This window comes from Sinohyriopsis cumingii, chromosome 1, assembly GCF_028554795.1.
Source record: "Sinohyriopsis cumingii isolate HCF-2022 chromosome 1, ASM2855479v2, whole genome shotgun sequence".
Classification (NCBI taxonomy): Eukaryota; Metazoa; Mollusca; class Bivalvia; order Unionida; family Unionidae; genus Sinohyriopsis; species Sinohyriopsis cumingii.
The window spans coordinates 95709688-95732293 of record NC_142961.1 but is presented as its reverse complement, the minus strand read 5'-3'; positions in this window follow the sequence as shown (position 1 = coordinate 95732293).

The following is a 22606-nucleotide window of genomic DNA, read 5'->3' as shown; positions in this document are numbered from 1 at the left end:
TGGTAAAGTGGTTAGGGCCCAGCAGTGTTCGAAATCAGGTCAGGTTTTAATGGTGTGGATTGTCAAAATTTCGTTGAAAATCAACAACGGCAACAAGATTTGAGGAACAGTATACAAAATTCTTCCTCAGACGATTGACTAAGAAGAAAAGCTTGTAAGATACAACAGCCAAAAGACACCATAACACAGACCTGGACGAATTAGTTTCACTTGCTTGCATCACTGATGGGATTAGATGAGACGTTGAAAAACAACATGAAAGGCGATTTATGGAACGAAGTCGTCTTAAAGTGTTAAAAACAACTTATTTTTTGTTTGTTTGATCACAACAAAATAGTTAATTATTTTCATCTGACTTCCTTATTCTATGTTTTTATGAATTGAAGCTGTCCAGCACTGCCAACACAGCGGTGCATTCATCTGCGATCTTCTGGAGTCGTCAATGACTTTCGAGTTCAGTTTTGTAATCCTACATAAATTACTTTCCGCCACCGTCATAATAGCGCAATCATGACTCATTTTTTATGATATTTTTGCACTATTAACTGCTCCAGTAACAGCAGCTATTCTAACAGGGAACCCCCTCACCCAGACCGTCAGTCTAGTGGCTATTCCAGTTACACCAAGCCCCACTGCGTCCGCGGTTACTTTACCATATGCGACATCAATGATTCCGCTGACACGGTTTTAACGCCGTAGTATTCGTCGGAAGTAGTGAATGGGGGCACCCTAGGGACAATGGGACTTCCCATTAAAAACAGGGTCTCGGCACTCTGGGGACTATGTAAATTTAACATGGGGAAAACTTGCCCGGCACTCTGGGGACAATGGGAATTAACATGGGAATCTATTTTGGGTCAGTCTAGGGACAAGGGAAATTTAACATGGGAGAAAAAAAGCAATTCTAGGGACAAGGGGAATTTAACATGGGATTTTTTTTTTTGTTTTTTTTAAAAATAAAAAAAATAAAAAAAAGGGTAGGCAATTGAAAGTCTATCTCTTTTCGAGAGATTGGAGTGGCCCTGAAAAGGGCCTTTGGGTTTATGTTGATATGCTCTTAACATAAAGGGCATCTGCAACATCTTCTTCGTCTTAGGCTTCGTCTAATGGTAGGTCCATAGACTAAAACTCTTTTGAGGCATCCTTGCCTCTCCACGTAAATCTTACGTATCCATAGGCTTGTGGCGGTCGAATGGACAACTGTCCACTCGGATCGGTATGTCCGTCCTGAACACCATCGTTGACACAAGCGTAGAAGTTTGCACATCGGTCCACATGTTGAGGCGCCGAGAACAAGTGATGGAATGCAGTGAACTGCACTTATTTATAGGAAGAGGAAGGATTGAAACGGATTGAGTTCGTTGACCAATCCAAACACGCGTTACATAATTCAGTCAGCAGGCATCAAATCCGAAGAGAGCAGTCTGTGACGTCAGTTGGTCTATATAGATTCGCTAGCGCCTGTGCGCAGTCAATTCATGCGACAGTTTTTCAACATGACGGAAACTCAGAAAACGATAAATTGGGGTGCACCAGCAGTGGAGACCGCCCAAGGGAACCCGGACTTACTTTCAGAAGAGGTGAATTGGGATTTTGTGGATTTTCTTACCTCGCAAGAATTTGTTCCGGAACCTTCGTCACCTTCATTACCGCACGTGGAGAATTTTAGACAGAGACAGAAAGAAGAATTGGAGAAATTTAAATTTAAAGGAAGCGGAACAAGCTTTTCTCCTACAGCAACAACAGCAAGAAGAACAGGTAAGAAAAAAACAAGAAGAAGAAGAAGTAGCAGCAATGAAACAAGGGTGTGAAAATCAAACGGTCACGGTATTGTTAGACATTTTAGCGGAGTTAAGAAGTCTGAAACAAATGTATCAGACTTCTTTATTACGACCGAAGAGAATACGACCTTCCCGAGCTAAATACTCCAACCCTGTGACTAAGCCTACCGTGCCACCCTTAGTGATTTCAACGAAATCATAATCATCAACAGTACGCAGTCCAGAAGTAGGCCTTGGCCGTGGCAAAGGCTTAAGACAGTTAAAGTTGATTGCTTAAACTCACCCCTTCACCAAAAAAGGCCCTTTTCAGGGCCACCCACGTCTATCAAAAGAGATAGACTTTCAATTGCCAATAACTCAAAAAAAAACATTTTACCCCTATAGTACGTGTGTATGAGTATGTGAGTGTACGTTCTTATTTTAAAATCAAAACCCAAAGACACTTACCTTTTTATGCCTAATTTATTCTTTTATAAATATTTACAATCCAATTCACAATTCACAATACTCAACAGAACACTTTAAAAAGTTCATACACTTCTTCTGTCTCATTTTTTAGTCTCTCTGTTTTTTAAATTTCTTCACCGTCACAGTCTTTTCCTCCTCTTCCTCCTCACTTTCTTCCCTTCTTCTTTTCTTCTCCTGTTTCTTTTTCTTGACCTGGCTGCTTTCTTCCTCTGAAGAATCCCTCTCTTCTTCTGACTCCTCTGAAGAAGCCCTCTCTTCTTCTGACTCCTCTTGTTTCTTTTTTGGGCAATCTGGAGACCAATGTCCTTTTTCTTGACAATAATAACAGGTATCTTGACTTTTGTCTTTTCTAGCCCCATTTTTTCTTTTTTGACGGTCTGGACACTCTGAAGACCAATGCCCTTTCTTCTGACAGATATAGCAAGTATCTTGACTTTTATCTCGAAAGGAAGGTGAGTAGTCCGACGACTGGTCTGAAGAGAATTTTCGGATGACCCCTCGCAAAGCTCTGATGAAACGTTCGATCTGGCTAGTCTCTTCCATCGTTGTGCTCGGTTTGAGAGTGAAATGAATAGTGAAAGGACAAGACACATACCCTTTTATATACGCTGGTCTGCTATGACTATAAATTAGTCCATGGTGTTTAAACTTTAGTCATTTGACTTTTTTGCTATCAAGATGAAACGATCCAATTCATTTGAGAAGAAAGAAGAAGAAAGTAAGAGGCAGAAACGTGATCTATCACCTCGTACCAGGACTGAAGTCTTGGCACAAATTCATGCCAGTGATTATGAAGAGGACATGAGTGAACCAGAATCCGAACCCTCTAAACAAAGTTCACCACCCTTTGTCAACCCTGAAAAGTACTATGACATTCGAGAGACGGAAAAGCGTCCCTCTAGAAAATTTAGAACCACGGCTTAAAAATACACGGTGAAGTTTAAAGATTTCAAGTCCGACGTACCGTTAGAGAAAGCAGAAGGGTTCATCACCGACATGTGGGATTCTTTCCTCACCACACTCAAGCGACAATGTCAAGAAGACGATCGCTTGAGACTTTCCATACAACACGACGGTTTGAAATCCCCTGTATGGATCGAGTTTATCAGCCCTGCAGAATTGACCGCTTCCAAAGTCATGGACAAAATTCAACAAGTGCAACAATCCAATGACCAGTTTGACATCACCGATGGAAAAGCCACACTGGATATGACCCACGTCCCTCCTCCTCAAGGGACTGGACGCAAAAAGATGTTATTGGTGGACGAGCTTCGCAGCACCAAAACAAGTCTCGTCCGAATTAACAACCCTCAAGACCAGATGTGTTTAGCCAGGGCTATCGTGGTGGGACGAACCTATGCCAACAAGAACGACACGGTAGAATGGAAAAGAGCCTAGGAGAACATTCGAAAATCGGACCGAGCCAAACAACGAAACGAAGCAGAAGTCCTGTTGCAACAAGCCGACTTGCCCAAAGACAAACCCTGTGGCATTCCTGAGATGCAAAAATTGCAAGGTATCCTAGCTCCACTCTACACCTTGAAAGTGTACCCTCAAGAAGTGCGCGGACCTCTGTTGTTTCGAGACCAAGATTTTAAGGACGGAAAAAACATTTACCTCTATCATCACTATGACCATTTCGATACCATTACCAGTATCATCGGATTCCTGGGATACAGTTATTATTTTGAGAAATGTGACTATGGTTATAACAATCGAGAGCAACACAAGCATTGTGGATCGAAATGCTCAGGATGTTTGGCCTCTCCACCCTCTCTGAGCGAAGTGCATTGTTCAACTTGTTTGCGCACGTTTGTCAGCCCTGCCTGTTACCAACAGCATTTGAAAACACAAGGTTCACAGAAGAAATGCGCTTGTCAACTGCTAAGATTGTGCCCTACGTGTGGACAAGGCATACGTACCAATAGTACTTAGGCACACGTATGTTCAGGAAAGAAAAAATGTCACATTTGTCACCACATCGTGAACTTGGAACACCAATGCTACGTGCAAAAAATACCAATCCCAACCGGAGAAAGAAGACGATCACAAGAAGAAAGGCAATTTCATCTTTTTCGATTTCGAATGCATGCAAGAGACCGGTATTCACATTCCTAATTTCTGCGTGGCTCATCGAGCGTGCGAAAAGTGCATTCAAGAACCTATTTTCAGTCATTGCCCTCAACTGCAGCAAGATTCCTGGAAGGCGTGAAAAAATCTTTCGGGGACCGAACACGCTAGCCGATTTCGCACAATGGGTCTTAGACCCCATCGACAAGACGTGGAGCCAAGAGGACATCGAACGTTACGGAGATTGTCATCGCCATGCCACGGTGATGGCTCACAATTTCTCCGGATACGATGGACAGTTTCTTTTGAGATACTATACGGAACATGGCACCGAACGTCCTAAAGTGACTTTGAACGAAGCCAAAATCATTTTCATGCAAGTGGGACAAGTGCAGTTTAAAGATTCGATGAGTTACTTGGCCATGCCTTTGAGTCGAATGCCTAAAACGTTTGGAATGACAGAAATGGCTAAAGGGTACTTTCCACACTTTTTCAATACGGAAGCCAATCAACACGCCGTTCTACCCCATTTGCCTCAGGCTCACTAATACGATCCTGACAACATGCGTACCGAACAACGAGACGCTTTCTACGCTTGGTACCAGGCTCACGCCTCCGACCCTTTCGACTTTCAGGAAGAAATGCTAAAGTATTGTCGTTCCGACGTGGACATTTTACGGCGTTGCTGTGGAAAATTTCGAGAACTGTTCATGGAACACGGAGGGGTCGATCCTTTGCAAGAAGCTTGCACCATTGCCAAAGCATGTTCCTTAGTGTACCGACAACGATTCATGCCTGAAAACACCGTGGCTGTCATCAGTCCTCAAACGACCAACTATGTCAAACGTCTATACTCGGTCAAAGCCCTACGCTGGTTACATTACTTGTGCGACAAGGAAGACAAATGGATTCAGCATACCCGCAAAGGAGGAGGCGAAAAGACCATCGGCACGCATTCGGACGATGGGTGGGACTTAGAAAACCCCAAGATCGTGTACGAGTTTAACGGTTGCTTATTTCAAGGATGTCCCGTCTGTTACCCTGACCGCGGCACTAAAAATCAGTTTTTACAACGAACCATGGAAAATTTGTACCAGGACACTTGTCAGCGACGCCTAAAGTTAGAACAGCAAGGATACCAAGTGGTGGAAATGTGGGAACACGAATACGATCACCGTTTGAAAACCGATCCCGAGTTTAAACGCCTCGTGGAAAGTTACCAGTTTATGGACCCCCTGAACCCGAGGGATAGTTTGTACGGAGGAAGGACCAATGTCACTTGTTTGCTGTACCAAGCCGACGAAGAGAAAGGAGAAGAAATCAAATACTTGGACGTGTGTTCGCTGTATCCCTACGTGTGCAAATATTGTCGCTTTCCTGCAGGGCACCCACAATTGCTAACGGAACACATCGACCTGAAAAACATTCGACAATACGAAGGCTTGATCAAGTGCAAAGTTTTGCCTCCCACGGACTTGTACCATCCCGTCTTACCTCACCATTGCCAAGGCAAACTGATCTTTCCTTTGTGCCGTACTTGTGCCGAAACGTGCAACCAAGATCAACCTTGTCAGCACACCCAGGAAGAACGGGCCTTGACGGAGACCTGGGTCAGCGTAGAATTGTTCAAAGCTTTGGACATGGGATACCAACTGTTAGAAGTGTACGAAATTTGCCACTTTCCCAAGACACAACAATACCACAAGGGTGACCCCACGTAGAAAGGCATTTTCGCAGACTACGTGGATGCCTTTTTGAAACTGAAGCAAGAAGCCAGTGGCTATCCGTCCTGGTGTCACACTCCGAAGACCAAAAGACATTCAAAGAGAAATACTGGGCACAAGAAGGCATTACTTTAGATTACATCAAGAAAAACGAAGGCAGGCGATCGTTTGCCAAAGTGATGTTAAATTGCTTGTGGGGCAAAATGGCAAAACGACCGTGTTTACCCAAGACGGAATATTTGACCGAACCTTCCCGCTATTTCCAGATGATTCACGACAAAACCAAATTCATGAAACACGTAGACGTCGTTCGCGAGAATTTGATCTTGGTCAATTACGAAGAAGATCTGGACTTTGTACAAGACGACCCTTTTGGAAATGTCATCATTGCGGCTTACTTGACAGCTCATGCTTGCTTAAAACTGTACGAAGCTTTGGAACTGTTAGGGGAACGTGTCCTGTACTTTGACACGGACAGTTGCATTTACATCCATCACCCGAGTCAACAGCAACCTGACATCGAAGGAGACCGTTTAGGAGCCTGGACAGACTAGCACCCTGACGACAAGATTCTAAGTTTCGTCAGTGGTGGTCCAAAAAATTACGGTTACGAATATCGGGACAAACAAGGAGAAGTGCACACGAAGTGTAAAGTGAAAGGATTGACTCTGAATTATCGCATCAGTCGAGTGGTCAACTTTGGGGTATTGAAAGAAGCCTTGCAGTCTAGAAAGGATGAACACTTTAAAGTGACCACCTATGAGCCCAACAAGATTGTACGTTTACCCACTCACCACATCGTCAGTCGACCCTTGGAAAAAGTCCATCAAATCGTGTACCAGAAGCGAGTGCGGCTTCCCAATCACTTTACTTTGCCGTATGGACATGTCGGTATAAAATATTGGCTGTAAGAGGATAGCCACCCACCAGAAGTATGACTTCGCCACAACAAGAATCGAGTGAGAAATCCAGTGAGAACTCCAAGTTCAAACCCTACCATTTTCCGGTCTCTTACCTGACTATTGTGATTGTGCCCGTCGATTGGAAACGTTTCAAGCATGGCCTACGGATAGGGAAGGATTACCTTCTTCGAATGTTTTAGCTAGAACAGGATTTGTCTACTTGGGACCTGAGTCTGGATTGGGATACGATGTACAGTGTTTCGCTTGCGGACTGAAGTTACGAATGGATCTATGTATCTATAAAGATTCAGCTATTTTAGAACATACTAGATGGTCTCCGCACTGCCCTTACCTTTCTATGGCCTTTCCACCCATCACACTACGGTACAATTATGACGGTACCTTAGAGACGGTACCTTCCAAAACTAGACATAAAAAAGGAACGATGTACAAGCTTGAGACTGCATTGCGACTAGTATAAAAAGGGGCTATGGTCAAGATCGATAGTTCATTGTGACTATCAAGACCAAGCGAACAAGATGAATGCTTTCAGAGAAACACAAAACAAGTTCAGACAGGTACAATTCAAGTTTGGGGTCTCTGACGTGGAATGCGATTGTGAGCCTTGCGATGGGAACGATGCTGTACGTTGTGACCTTAGCGATTCCGTAAAGCATCATGGGAACTTTGTTCTCACTACCCCTATCATGGAAAGTGATGCTGTGCGTGTCAAACCTGAGGGATGCGAAAGCGATGCCGCTCGTCCTCTTGGACACTTTACTGGGTTTCGTTTTAAATGTGGATGTCCACCTTCACGTCTACCTCCCTACGGATGTCATCCAGCCCTGAGCAAACTCATGTCCATGTCACCCAACCCTCATCGAAACGAACCTGTGAAAGACGAATATTCGTTTCCTGTGCGTTTGTCGGAATACTGCGACTTTGAAAATCGTCTTCAATCGTTCACAGGAAAATGGCCTAAGTATCTGGGAGGACCGACCCCTGAAGAATTAGCCAGAGCCGGATTTTTCTACTTGGGCGAAGGGGATAAAGTCAAGTGCTTCAGTTGCGGTGTGTCACTTCACCACTGGGAACCACAAGATTCGGCCTACCTAGAACATGCTCGTTGGTCACCGAATTGTCATTACTTACCCTTAGTGGGACCGAGACATTAAAGTAACTTACCATGTCGTTGAAGAAGAAGAAACCAGATTGGCTAGGAGTCAAATGTTGGACATCACCGAGACCAGTTTTTAGACTTCATTTCAAAAGCGATATTGAATCATTACCTAAAGAACTGCAAGAGAAGATTTACAAAGAAGTTTGGCAGGAGCTTGCCAGAGTGAAATCTCAATGAGTGACTGTAGAACTTTTATGTCAAGAAATTCACAAGAGGAAAGTGAAAAAAGTCAACCAGTGTGTTAGATTTCTCTGGGTCAAGGGTGCATTCATCCTATTATATTACTCTAAACCGTTTACATTAAAAGAGTTCAATGAGATTCTTGGACGTTACCCTGAGTGGCAGTGGTCAGAAATTACTCACTATGTGGATTACTTTTGCTCTAGGAGAACATTGTGAATTGTACGGACTGACCTATTCATGGATGCTTTGCTAGAGAACATTCGTGCTTTGCCTGTGGAGTTGAGAGAACGCATTTACCGAGAACTGGTCAAAATACAAGTGAAACGTAAAGAACAATTGCATCCGTTACGTCACAGGTGTTTAAACCACTGGTACCTGAATGCTATACAAGGACTGATTCAGCTGAAAGTGTTCCATTGGACAGACCTTGATCAACGATCCCCTGGTTTTAAAAAGGATTGGTTTGCTATTGATGATTCTATCTACTACATTGTAAACTTACTGCATCGAATTCCAGAGGAAGAGTTAACGAATTACCAACATCTTTTACACAATGTCAACTTAGTGAAAGAGGAAACTTCTAAACGAATTGTAATGTGTAAATTAGTGATTAAACGATTTAAATTCGACACTGAAGTAAAACCATGTCTGTGCAAACGGTACATTTCTTGTCTCAGAAACAGGATTTAGTATGACCTATTCATAGATACTTTACAAGAGAACATTCGTGCTTTGCCTGTGGAGTTGAGAGAACGCATTTACCGAGAGCTGGTCAAAATACAAGTCAAACGTAAAGAACAGTTGCATCCGTTACGTCACCAGATCTTTAACCACTGGTACCTGAATGGTATAAGAGAACTGATTCGTCAAAAATTGTTTCAGTGGTCAGACCTTGTTCAATACTTCCAGGCCCCCGATGATCCACGTGTTCATCATTTTGGTTACTTCGAGAATCACCTAGTGCAACGCATTGAGGAAGACAAGTTAAAGGATTACCAACATATTTTACGTGGAATCTACTTAGAGGAAGAGGAAATTTCTAAACGAACTTACAGTTACAGTTTGGAGCATTTAGATTCCCCACTGGAGAACGAAGATCTCTGGCTAGAAAGTACGTGTATTGTTTCCGAAACAAAGAGAGTATAAAAACAGGTTGCCATGCCACGACTTTTATCACATGTGATTGAACAGATTCCGTGGAAGGAACTCAATGACCATATTCAATCCGTGGATCATTACCATCAATTATTACAAGAACTGTATCCAATAAATTTGGGACGACGCATAGTGTGTGTCTTAGTGACTTGTTTTCTGGGATTTCGTTTACCAGCCGATTCCTTGTAGACTCTTTACGAACAGTACTTACCACCCAAATGGCCTTAAATGGTCACGAAAGACTCCTTCTGCTCAAAGCCTTGCGTTTTCATCTGGATACTTCTCGACCTCTACGGGAAAAAAAGATTCGTCAACTTTTAGCTACCGAAGACGTGTAAGACGATGCGTGTGTAGCTTGTGACTTACACCCCCATTGGACAGATGTTCGTGACTGGAAAAAGGGAGGTTTTGAGGCTTGGACCCAAGAAGTGGCCCAGTATGCACAAGAGTTGTTCAAGGAAAAAAGTTACTTTTCAACCTGTGTTAGTGACAGTGCCAGAAGAACCCGTCACCGAGAACAACCACTCGCTTCAGGATAGGACTGTCATGGACATTCCGGAAAGGTAATTCCGGGAGGACACTTGTGTGACAATACCTCATGTAGAGACTGTAAGAACATTACACGCTGTCCCTAGGACATCTTGGTTACCCAAAACATGTTGTACAGAGACTTGTTTATATTCCACTTTGATCGTTTTGATGTGTTTTTTATTGCTGTACATAACTATTTGGCTTTCATGTATTTTTGTCTTTCGTGTTGTTCATATTTGAAACATTCAATAAACGTGTCCTGAAAAAAGTATATAAACTCTTGTCTTGTCTGTTTTCGTGTCACAAGTGACATTCCTAACACCATGGCTACCTCTGCTGTCTCGGCTTCCTCCACTGTCAAAGTCATCGACGAACACTTAGATCGTGCCAGTTGGGAGGCTTTGTATCTTCGCCATCCCTTTAACATGCTCATTGCTGGACCTAGCGGTTCAGGCAAAACCGAATTCGTCAAACGTTTAATCGAACATAAACATCATTTGATCGATCGACCACCTCAACGCATCGTGTGGTGTTACAAAGAGTGGCAATCGGCGTACAGCCTCTTGCGAGAAAGTCAAGGCGATTCCATCGTGTTTGTGGAAGGCATTCCTAAAGAAGACGACGGCATCGTCTCTGACTCCAGTCAAACCCATTTGGTCATTTTCGACGACATGTTAGGAGAAGACGAAGAAGAAATTAAACTGTGGTTCACGCGCAAAGGGCATCATCGTAATGCCAGTGTCGTTTACATCACCCAAAATTTGTTTCAACAAAGCCCATCGCACCATCAGTCTCAATGCGCATTACGTGGTCTTGTTTAAAAGCCCTCGAGATAAATCGCAAGTGCAAGTCTTAGCCAAACAGTTATGAACGCCTTGGTTGACTCAGGCGTACGACGATGCAACTCAAACTCCACACGCTTATTTACTCGTCGATTTGAAACCTACGACCCCCGATGATTTGCGATTTCGTACCCAATTGTTTCACCACTGGTGTCAAGACGGAGGGCCTGTCCTGTACACGTCTTTGTCCTCGACTTAATTTCACTCAACAAAAAAATCTATAAAAACCTCAGACACTTTTCGTCTGTCTCACACAGTTTGAACATGACGTCCCTTCAGTAGCATCTTCCCGTCAAATTGATTCTTGTCTTGTATGGCATCAGTCGAGAAAAAAATACACAAATTCGGGCTCCTGTCTTAGAAGCTAGTCTCAGAGAAGTCTTACGATGGTTCACGGTGACAGCACGTCAATTACTACAAGGGATCATTCAGATTCCTCATCAAACCAAACGCTTTTTTGATCGAAACAAAGTCGCTTTGACCCAACTGGCCGATCTCCGCATCGACACTCAAACCAAAAAACATATCATTTTGAAACCTGGAGGGAGTGGTACTCTAGGAGGGGTCATCATTCGCTCTCGCTTAAGATGGGATCCTAATGCTCCTAAACTTCTCCCCAAGAAAAAAGTAAAACGAAGCTCCAAGAAGAAGAAAAAGAGCCACGGTGTCAAGACCAAGTCCCTAAGGAGACCCGTGTCTCCAAGAACTTCTCCAGTGGCGGGACCCTCCTCTTACCAGTCACTACCCCGGAAAAAGAAAAGCCCCCAGAAAAAGAAGCAGAGAAAAAGTCCCCAGAAAAAGAAAAGTCCACAGAAGAAAACTAGTCGCAAGAGAGGCACTTCGGCCAGGACGCAACCTTACACTCGCAAACCACGACCTGCAACGGCGGTGACCGCGTCTCCGGTAGCCTCAGGTTCATTCACTTCTCCGTTGATGACACCAAGAACTGAAGAGTACTTGGAGACGTTGATCACACCAAGAACTTCTCCGTTGATAACCCCAAGAACTTTCCCAGTGGCAGGGCCCTCCAATTTAGCGGCAGTGGCCGCTGCTCACAAAGTACCTTCCCCCAAAATCAAAGTCCAAGAGAGATCGGGCATGTTACAAAGTTTATTGGATTTGTCCAAGCAAAAACTGGCTCGATTTAGTCCGTTGCGTACCCCTGCACGACGTGTCATGCCTGTCCTGAAGTTGATACGACGTAAAGACAATCAGTGGCGATGCGTTCCAGTATAAAAAAGACCTGTGACTAAGTAGGGGTATCAGTGCTTTTGGTGCTGAAGACTCAAAGATGTCACCCTCCAGAAAACATCCCTCTTCTAAAACCGAAGGAAAGAAAAGGAAAGGACTGCCTCCATGTTTAGTCAAACATGGGGACATGTTATCTGTCCTGTCCAAAGCTTCTCCACCCCTACGAAAAAAACTCATTCAATCAGCCTCCAAAGAGGTCATCGGTACCGTGTGCGAATGTTGTTTGAACGTGTTGCAAGGCACGATCCCTTTGTCCAAACACCAGAAACAATGCTTAGGCAAACATCGTCACGTTCTTCGCCAAATGGTTCAAAAGAAAATTCCCATTCGTCAAAAGAAGAAGATGTTGGTCCAACATGGAGGAATTTTACCCCTCTTGTTAGGCCCATTGCTGAAAGGAGTCTTGGGAACCATGTTGGGGGGACTGGTGGGAGCAAGATAAAAGGGCCCTCGGAAGTCCCAAGATCTCAGAATCGACCCCTGACATCCCATGGAAGGACGAAAACTAGCTTTAGTGCCTTACAAACGATGGATGGAATACTATCGTTGGCAAGAACAACGCACCCCACATTTACCTCCCAATCCCAATTTGAGCGATATGTCCCAGTTACAACACGAATTGCAGTCCTTGATGGATCGCCAAGAGTTGTCCGAAACAGAAAAATCGCAAAAGTACGGTCAACTCTTGCAACGACTGCAACTCTTTCACCAGAAAGCCTCAGACGAAACAGCTCTTCCCACTCTGAAAGATTTTAAGACCTTGATGAAAAGTCCAGCACCATCATCACTACCACCACCACCACTACCAGTGACCAAGACAGAAAAAGGAGAAGAAGAAGAAGGGTTTCAAACTCCACCAGAAAAAGTACGCAAGTTAACAACACCACCTACCTCCAGAATTGGATGGATTAAAATGATGATGACCACTCCTTCTTCATCAGAAGAGAAAAAGAAGGTGAAGACAGAAGTGAAACAAGAACCGATATCCCCTGTTCAGACATCCTCCTCCTCGACACTTATTGCCGGTCGCACACGCAAAGCATTGCAATCCAAGAAAATACCCCAAAAGAAAAAGAGTAGCATCCTCCAAGAGTGGGTGTCTTATTAACAAACAAAGACAAAAAAAAATGGAAAAAGTGTTAGCCAGCATTTACTACGATCCCTCCCATTATGCAGGTTACGCATGAGTTCAAAAATTGTATCGTGCTGCCAAAACGCGACTGAAAAGTCTCCGTTTACCTCAAGTGCAACGATGGTTACAAGAACAAGCTACCTACACTTTACACAAAACCCATTCGACGCAAGTTTTCCAGAAGTCGCACCCGAGTGGAAGGCATCGATCATCAATGGCAAGCCGATTTAGCCGATGTCTCTCATTTGGCCAACTACAATCGCGGCTACAAATATTTGTTTTGTGTCATCGACGTCTTTTTCAAATTTGCCTGGGTCGTACCCTTGACTTCCAAATCGAGCAGCGAGTTAGTGCGAGCCCTGCAACGAGTGTTGAAACAAAGCGGTCGTCACCCTCCTCGATGGCAAACGGACAAAGGCACCGAATTTCTGAACCAAGCGTTTCAAAAAGAATTAAAGAAACATGACATTCATTTTTTTACCACCGAGAATCCCGAAACCAAAGCCAGCATCGTGGAAGGTTTTCAACGCACTTTGAAAGAACGCATGTGGAAATATTTTACGCATCATCACACTCTGAAGTACATCGACATCTTACCGCACCTGGTACAAGCGTACAACCAATCTTACCATCGAAGCATCGGACGTGCCCCGCAAGAGGTGACTCCCGAGAACGAAGTGTTGATGTTTGAGCGCCTGTTTGGTACGTCCCCGACGAGGGCTGTCCCCAAGAAAAGTGGAGTGTTGGCCGTAGGAGATTGGGTACGCATTGACAAAACCAAACGCACTTTCGACAAAGGTTACTTACCTAACTGGACTACCGAATTGTTTCGTGTCACTGGACGAGTGCATGGCCGTCATCCTGCCGTCTATAAATTGGAAGACATGAACGGAGAAGTGCTCAAAGGAACATTTTATTTGCCCGAGTTACAACGTGTCACGAAAAAAGAAGACGACGTGTACGACATCGAAAGCATTCTCGAACGCAGAACCCGTAAAGTGGGCAAACGACGTGTCAAAGAAGTCAAGGTACGTTGGAAAGGATATCCACCCAGTTTTGATTCTTGGATCGACGCTTCGCAAGTCATCGACTATAAAAAGAAGTGCCCATCATGCCCTTTCACACAGACGCAGCTACTACTGCTACCACTCCTTTACCCAGTTCTTCTCTGCAAGATTTACAAAAACAACCCTTGTGGGTGTGGTGTGGAGAACGTGTGCCTAAAACGCAAATCGTCTTTTTCTGCCAAATCTTCGTGGTGTATTGTGTCATTGGGGCAGCCATCACCAATTTGAGTTGGCAACAAGGAGACAAACAATTGTGGACCATTTTATTGAGCAGCTGCATCGGTTACCTGCTTCCCAATCCCTCCCTGAAATTCTCTTCCAACGGGAACAACGGAAACCTTGTGTCCAGTGCTAGTGTCAGTCACCACTCCAACAACAACAACAACAACCCCATTTTGGGCGGAGACACTCCTCTGACGTCCAGTAACCCCTCGGTCAGCCACAGAACTCTGAAATTATGAACAATAACAACTAATTTTACTTAACCTTACCCAGTGACAGTTTCATGGAGGTGTTTCCAAAGAACACGTTGTGCTGTTACACGGCCAAATTACCTCAGGCCATTCAGTTAGATCACGAAACCCACTGGGAAGTGGCTTTAGTAGAAATTATTCACCCGACCCAAGTCCTCAATGTCCTTCCCAATCAAAACGTTTTTGATGTGGAATTTCATGACGAGCAAACGCAACAGTACTTGGATACCCATGGCAAATATGACATAAAAATCCCTGGCACAAAAAATCAAAAGTACACCACCTATCACTTGTTCATTCCCCCAGGCTATTATTTTAGTGGTCAACATTTGTTGAGCACCATAGCCTCCAGGTTTAATGTCGTGTTTATGAAAGCTTTGGAAAATTTCAAAAAAAGTGTCACCATGGAATATCACAAAGCAGCTCGTCGCTTCTTGATGAAATTTGACAGGAGTAAAATCGTGTCCATTTTATTTTGTCCTGAATTGTTTGACATGTTGGGCGGAGACATGGACATGAGAATGACCATGATCATGAAAAACGAATTACCAATCATTTACGACAACGAGTCTTTTAGCAAGTCATTTCGTGCCCCGGTAGAACTGAACCAAGGACTGAATTTGATCTTTGTGTACTCCGATGTGGTGGAGTACAACGTGGTGGGACACACCTCTGTGCTGTTACTGCGTGTCATTCCTTTCAAAGTGGATTCTGCCACGAACGCTGACGAGGAAGGTGGAAACACTTACCACGTTCACCGCGAATTTGTACATCCTCACTATTTACCTATCAGTAAGTCTTATTTGGACACTGTCAACATTGCTATAAAAGGAGATCTGGGACAAAATATTTCATTCACCAAAGGAAAAGTCACGGTGAAACTCCATTTTCGAAAACGGTTCTCTCACGACTCGTAAGTCATGTATCCAGTGTACCGAGGGGTTGCTCGACAGCGAGGATACGGTTTAGGAGATATGTTAAAATCAGCCTTTCGTTCGGTGGCCCCAGTCTTGAAACCGATGGTGACACGCGGATTGCATGCCTTGAAAGATGCCTCACTGACACAAGGCAAAGTATTTCTCCAAAATGTCATCATCGACAAATAAAATCCCAAAGAAGCCTTCATGAGGGCAGGCAAAAATGTCTTGCTGCAAACGGGTAAAGACCTTTTGAGCCGAAGAGAAACACCTATAAATGCCCTGCACGCTACCGAGTCAGGCATTCAGCGAGGACAAGGCAGAAAGAGACGACGAAGAAAACAACCTTTCACCACACTTCACACGTCTAAAGCTAGAAAGACAAAGAAAAGAAGAACCGTTCGAGACTTAGACGTTTTCGATTATTAAAAAACAGAAAAAAATGATGCACCGAGAGTCTTGCGCCTGTTCCAAGTCGGAACTGCATCTGTTTGCCATGCCCCCCACCATGATGACCATGCAAGAATCCCAGTGGGTGGAATTTCATCCCGTCTCCTCTTTGACGGATTCCGCTCCCATCGAGTTTGAAATCAAAGGACAGCCCGAAGATTACATCGATCTGAATAGCAGTTATTTGTACTTGAAAGTGAAAGTGATCGAACCACCCAACGCTAACATAGACAATGATGATGTAGTAGCTCCCGTCAATAATTTCATGCATTCCTTGTTTAGCGAAGTGGACTTGTACTTGAATAACAAACTGGTCAGCAGCAGCATGGATACTTACCCTTACCGAGCGTACCTGGAACATCTCTTGACGTACGGAAAAGAAGCCAAGAACACTCATCTGGATGCTTGCGTGGTATGGAAATCTGACAAAGCGACTAAGTTCAACAGTATTACAGTTGCTGGGGATGCTCAAAATACAACGGGATTTGTAGAACGACGAACGAAAATTCATCTAAGTTGTAGTTTAGAACTGATGGATCGCTTGCATCTAGACATGTGGTTACAAGAAAAGTATTTGCTGAACGGGGTGGATATCCGCTTGAGAGTGAATCGTAGCAGTGCCGCTTTCCATTTGATGGCTGCTGATGGTTCCACTTACAAAACCAAAATCGAAGAAGCCAGACTCTACGTGCGTCGTGTGGAATGTTACCTAAAGTGGGAAACGACGTCAGTCAGACGTTGAGCAGAACGACCGCCAAGTATCCGATACGAAGAGTGGAAGTGAAAACGTTCACCATTCCTGCTGGACAGCTATCCATGATCGAAGATCATCTGTTCCAAGGACAGTTACCCAAACGTTTAATCCTTGGTATCGTCAAGAATCCAGCCTTCAACGCAGCCTACCATGAAAATCCTTTTGAGTTTCAACATTACAATGTGTCCAAGATTGAAGTCAGTCGCGATGGCAAGACCTTGTGTACCCGACCCTTTGAGCCTAACTTTGGTGCCGCGAAGAATTATTTGAGATCGTACTTGTCCCTGTACGAAACCACCGGATAGTTAGGAACCAACACCAGTCACGGTATTACATACGAGGATTATGCAGGAGTCTATGCTTTGTGGGCTTTTGATTTCACTCCAGACCAAGGCAGCGACGAGAGACATTTCCACCCTAGAAAATCCGGCCAGATTCGTGTGGATATTCAGTTTGCAGAAACTTTACGCGCAGATAATACGGTGAACGTCATCCTGTATGCAGAATTCGACAATACGATAGAAATCAACAGTTTGAGAGAAGTCATTCTAGATTATTAGAAGCTATGGAAGACTGTTATCCCTCTTTACCTAGTGGAGAAACTTTAGACATGAAATGTGAGGAGACTGCGGAAGAAGAATTTATCATGATGAAGTCAAGATGACCAGAACAAGAAGCCCATGTAGTCTCCTGTTTTGCCAAACACTTGGTCGAAAAAATGACGGAATTGATCAAGAAAGATTGCTATGGATGTCAAAACGATCATCCCAGTCAAATTCAACACGATAAATGCCTGATGCTGAGTCAAGAAGAAAAATTGGACGAGTATCTGGACGAAGCTTGGAGTCTCATTTCGGACGAAGTCGTGTTGCATGAGTGGTATAAAGACTTGCGTGAACATTCTTGTCCACCATTAACCACTCAAGAGATTCATCGTATCGAAGCTGTCCTGAATCAGAGTGGGGAGACGAAGCTAAACGCCTTTTACTTGTCAGACATTTTCAAGCAAAAAGTCAGGATCGAATTGATCGCTTATTATTATCTGTGAAGAAGAAGAAAAAAAAAAAACACACAAATCAATGGATACCTGGGAACTTTATTACCTTTTGAACCACAGTTCGTACACGGCTTCTTGGAATCCTGTCGTCTGTGCTAAAGATGAACTCCCTCATCGCAAACCTCAAGACCATCAAGTTTATGTCATCAACACGGACGACAATCATCTCTGAGGAACCCGCTGGGTAGCCGTCTACTTTCCTCAAGAAGGATGTGTGGAATATTTCGATTCGTATGGATTGCCCCCTTTGGAAGACGATATCATTGACTTTATGAGAAGAAATGCTCAGACCACCCGATTCAATAATGTGAAATTACAAGGCACAGATTCCTTGGTGTGTGGACAATATCGTGTGTATTTTCTGCATCATCGCAGCCTGGGCTATTCCTTAGAACATTTAGTGACTCATTTTGATCCTCGTTCTTCTTCAAGAAACGATGTGAAAGTAGATCAATGGTTTTGTGACCATTATGCTTATTTTTTGTCTCAAGCTAGGAAACGTTGTGTCCATCAATGGCCTAATGACTTCCAACAGTGGAAAGCACAATTTCATTCACAACGCTGTCAGCCTTGTCCAAAATAATGTGTTTGTTAAAAAAAAATGTTTGTGATTAGAAAAAAATGTTTGATGTTATATTGTTGGGTTATTGTTAAAAAATGTTAGAGTTGTTTGTTAGTGTTAAGTGATTTTGAATAAAAAAAAATGTTGTGTTTTGAAAAAATGCCTTTGTGGTTTGTTTGGCTATATGAATCTTGATTCATGCTCTTTGACTTCTTACTATCCCTCTCATGACACTCATTGAACGTTCCGGCTCGAAAACCGTGAAGGGATGTTTTCGTTCAGGTCCGCGCTTTGACTTTAAAGCCGGGGTAGCCTCCAGTCTAACCATCCATTGTCGACTCATCCTCCTACGAAGATGTGCTCCAGACTAGCTAAGCTAAACGAAGCCTACGTGAATTTGCATAGGGTCAGACACAGTCTGATACCGGAGCCAGAAGAGATAGAGAATGTGAGAATGTTAAAAGTCACTGAAGACCGGATAGAAGAGCTCTTCAGAGAAGAAATGAACAGGGAGAAAGAAGAATGGACAGAGAAGTACAGACTTCAGAAACAACAGAGAGAGCAGCAACAGCAACAACAACAGCAGCAGCAGCAACCTGAACCTGACAGAGGCTTTGTTGATTGTCGTATCGACACCAAAGAGTTCTTCTTCTCTTTCCGAAGAAGCAGACCTATCGTCAGAAAGTCTTCGTCAGAGGACGTCGCATTCTTAGAAACTAAAAGATCGCCCTAGCTTCAACTTCGCACACAAAAAACAGCCCTTTTCAGGGCTACCCCAATCTCTAGAAAAGAAATAACAATCGATTGCCTATAATAAGTTAAAATATAGAAGTGCGTGTATAAGCACATGAATTATTTATCTTGCTTAGAAAGTGTGTGTGTGTGTGTGTGTGTGTTTGTACCATTGTAAGCACTGACGATTTGTTTAATAAATTTTTTTAGAATAGTGATGGGTAGTATAAAAAAGTGAGTGTTTCTTTTAGGTCCGCGCGTTGTTTGGTTATAATCTAGGTAAGATAAATTTTGTTTTAGGGGGATGTTTTCCTTCACGTAAGCGCTTTTAGTATAAATTGAAAATCGCTTGGCAGTCTAGCTACCCTGTTCATTCATTAACAAGACAATGAATACCAGAATAAGCAAACTTCTTGAACTCCAGATGCATCTGGAATACGCCAGGCGCCTGTTAAATGAACTGGCAGCGGAGGCCATAGTAGAAGATGGAAGAATAAAGAAGGAAGAGGAGGAGAGAAGACAGAGGGAAGAGGAGGAAAAGAAAATAGGAGAGAGGATGTCGTACAATATTCCAGAGACAAAGGATTGGGGTGCTGACGCCAATCATCCTCCCTCTGCGCCCCAGTCAAAAGAAGAGTGAAAGGAGATTGGAGTCGGAGATGTGTGTGTGGTGCCAGGCCTGGAAGGTGCCATCATTAACCAGGTGCCCTGGAGTTATTTAAAAAAAACAGCCCTTTTCAGGGCTACCCAAACCTTTAGAAAAGATATAGTAATCTATCTGCCAATGTGTGTATGTAGAGTAGTGTGAATATAAACACTGACTCTTTTTTCCTAGTGTGAGTGTATGTGTTTGTGTTTGTAAGCGCTCACGTACGTTTGTGTGGATAGTAGATTATTGGGTTTTGTAAGAGCTTAAGTTGGTTTGTGTGGATAGTAGGTTTGGGTTTGATTTTAATGCTTTGCGTGTGTGAATGGTAGATTTTGGGTTTGTTAATTGCTGCTTCACGTATGTGAATAGTAGATAATATGAGAAAAGTAGGGGATGTTTTCCTTCACGTCCGCGCGTTTTAAGTGATGATCTAGGTAATATAACTTTTGTTTCAGGGGGATGTTTTCCATCACGTCCGCGCTTTAACTATAAGAACCCACAGTGTTAGTCGTTCGCACCATTCTACGGAGTAACGGAAAGAAAATGGTAGCTGTATCTGACCTGTTCAACAACTTAAAGGAAACATACTACTGGACGATAGACAGTGAATATGTAGTGGAAAGAATTGAAAAAGAATGGAGGATAAGAAACAGTCTGGACTTTGCTAACAAACTAAAAGTAGCCAGGGAGAAGATAGAGGAGTTAATAGAAGAAGAAGTGAAGAAGTTGAGAGGGTTTATTAATCCTGCATATGTCAAAATTGGAATGTTAAAAGAGGCCTTGGATAATGTTGTAGAAGTAAGGTGCTTTTTGGAAGGAATGGTAAAATGGTTAGATTGGCCCTTTGTCAAAAGAGGTCTGGAAAAGCTGAAGAAAGCTGAAGAATTAATAAGAAAAGTAATGTTGGAAGAAGTAAAGAAGATAAAGGAGACATGGAGTAAAGAAAGAAAGGATGAGGAAAACAAAAAGAAACAGGCAGAGTTTGAGCGGCTGAATCAGAATTGGATAAAAGTTCAAGAAAAGTTTAGAGCTCTAGGCCATCCTGACTGGATGCCAGAAAAGGAGAAAAAGAAGACAGGAATAGTGACAAGAGTGAGAAGATGGTTGAAGAAGTGGAGGTGTTAGAAGAAGAAGAAGAAACCCAAAGGCCCTTTTCAGGTCCACTCCAATCTCTCGAAAAGAGATAGACTTTCAACTTCCTACCCTTTTTTTCATTTTTTTATTTTTTAAAAAAACAAAAAAAAATCCCATGTTAAATTCCCCTTGTCCCTAGAATTGCTTTTTTTCTCCCACGTTAAATTTCCCTTGTCCCTAGACTGACCCAAAATAGATTCCCATGTTAATTATCATTGTCCCCAGAGTACCGGGCAAGTTTTCCCCATGTTAAATTTACATAGTCCCCAGAGTACCGGGACCCTGTTTTTAATGGTAAGTCCCATTGTCCCTAGGTTGCCCCCATTCACTACTGTCGGAGTTTGTCGATTTCATCTCTGCGTTGTTGATTTTACTGCGTCGAAACTACTATGTTCTTACGCTGACATTCTCATTATTGACCTCTCAAAGTGCCGTGTCAATCACGCAATTACGTATAAAAGTTAAATGCAGCAAACTTTTTCTGCTGAAGGTAGAGTTTGATCATCCGAGACAAATTTAAAATTAGCATTAACTAAACTACTTTTCCGCTCCGATCATATACAGTGGTCTTTACCAGTTTTAAAAACCATCTGCTGAACTCAACGTCTGTGTATACCGCCCGGGGTTGGGAGAGGTCTTAGACACTAAGGATGAATTTTGTCTCAACCATGTAATTTAAATCTATGAACGAAATTGTGTTCAGGTAAAAAGCGAAAATACTCGTCTCGTATTATTTCCCTCCACGTTCCCGCTCTAGATGCAAATACACCTGGTCTGTTTTTAGATTATTAATTATCCCAATGGCAGGTTGTATGCCATCGCGTATATTGTGACGACTCTTTGGGTTGCCACTAACCCGTATACCAGATTTATTAACATAATAACCATTTGGGCTTGCATAAAAGCCATCAGAGAGGGGTTTGTCAAAGTGCTCCCTATGCTTTTCCAAATCTTCTTTTTTAAACTCACCTGGGCGTAGTTCATCACCTTCATCTTAAACGTTTCTGATTTCATATATGGTTCGATCAGGATCAGTTTGTAGTGATCTAATTTCAGTGTGTGGCGTTTTCCACTGTTTCCAATACTGTTAGTTTCTTGGAAATATCGACAAGTTTCACTGGAATTTCATTGGGGTTTCCAAAAATTTCGTCGATGGTTTTACTGTCGCGCGGAAATCATTGATTGATTTATCGACTACACACAAATAGCTGTGAATGTGTTGGTACCGGTCTTGGCGAGTTCTAATTCAGACTGTTACGTTTAAACATGAAGCCCCGTTGTTTCTAGTCAGTTTCGTGTCAATAACGGCAAGTTTTGTTGTAACAACATTGGACTTCCCAAAAAGTTCATCGATACTTTTACAGTCGTCCTGGACATTTTTACGCAAACAGTTAAATGCATTTATATGTTCATCGTCATTATATTTCTGCAAAGCAGTTTGGGCTTCCACATACCTGTTTCTCGCCGCATTGTCGTTCATGTCGATTCCTCCCCGCATTGTATCTCAGGCGAGAGAAATACGAATTCATATTTCATCTGCAATAAGCGCATGGGATATCTCGGAATCTCTAATTTTATCCTACCTCGTATAT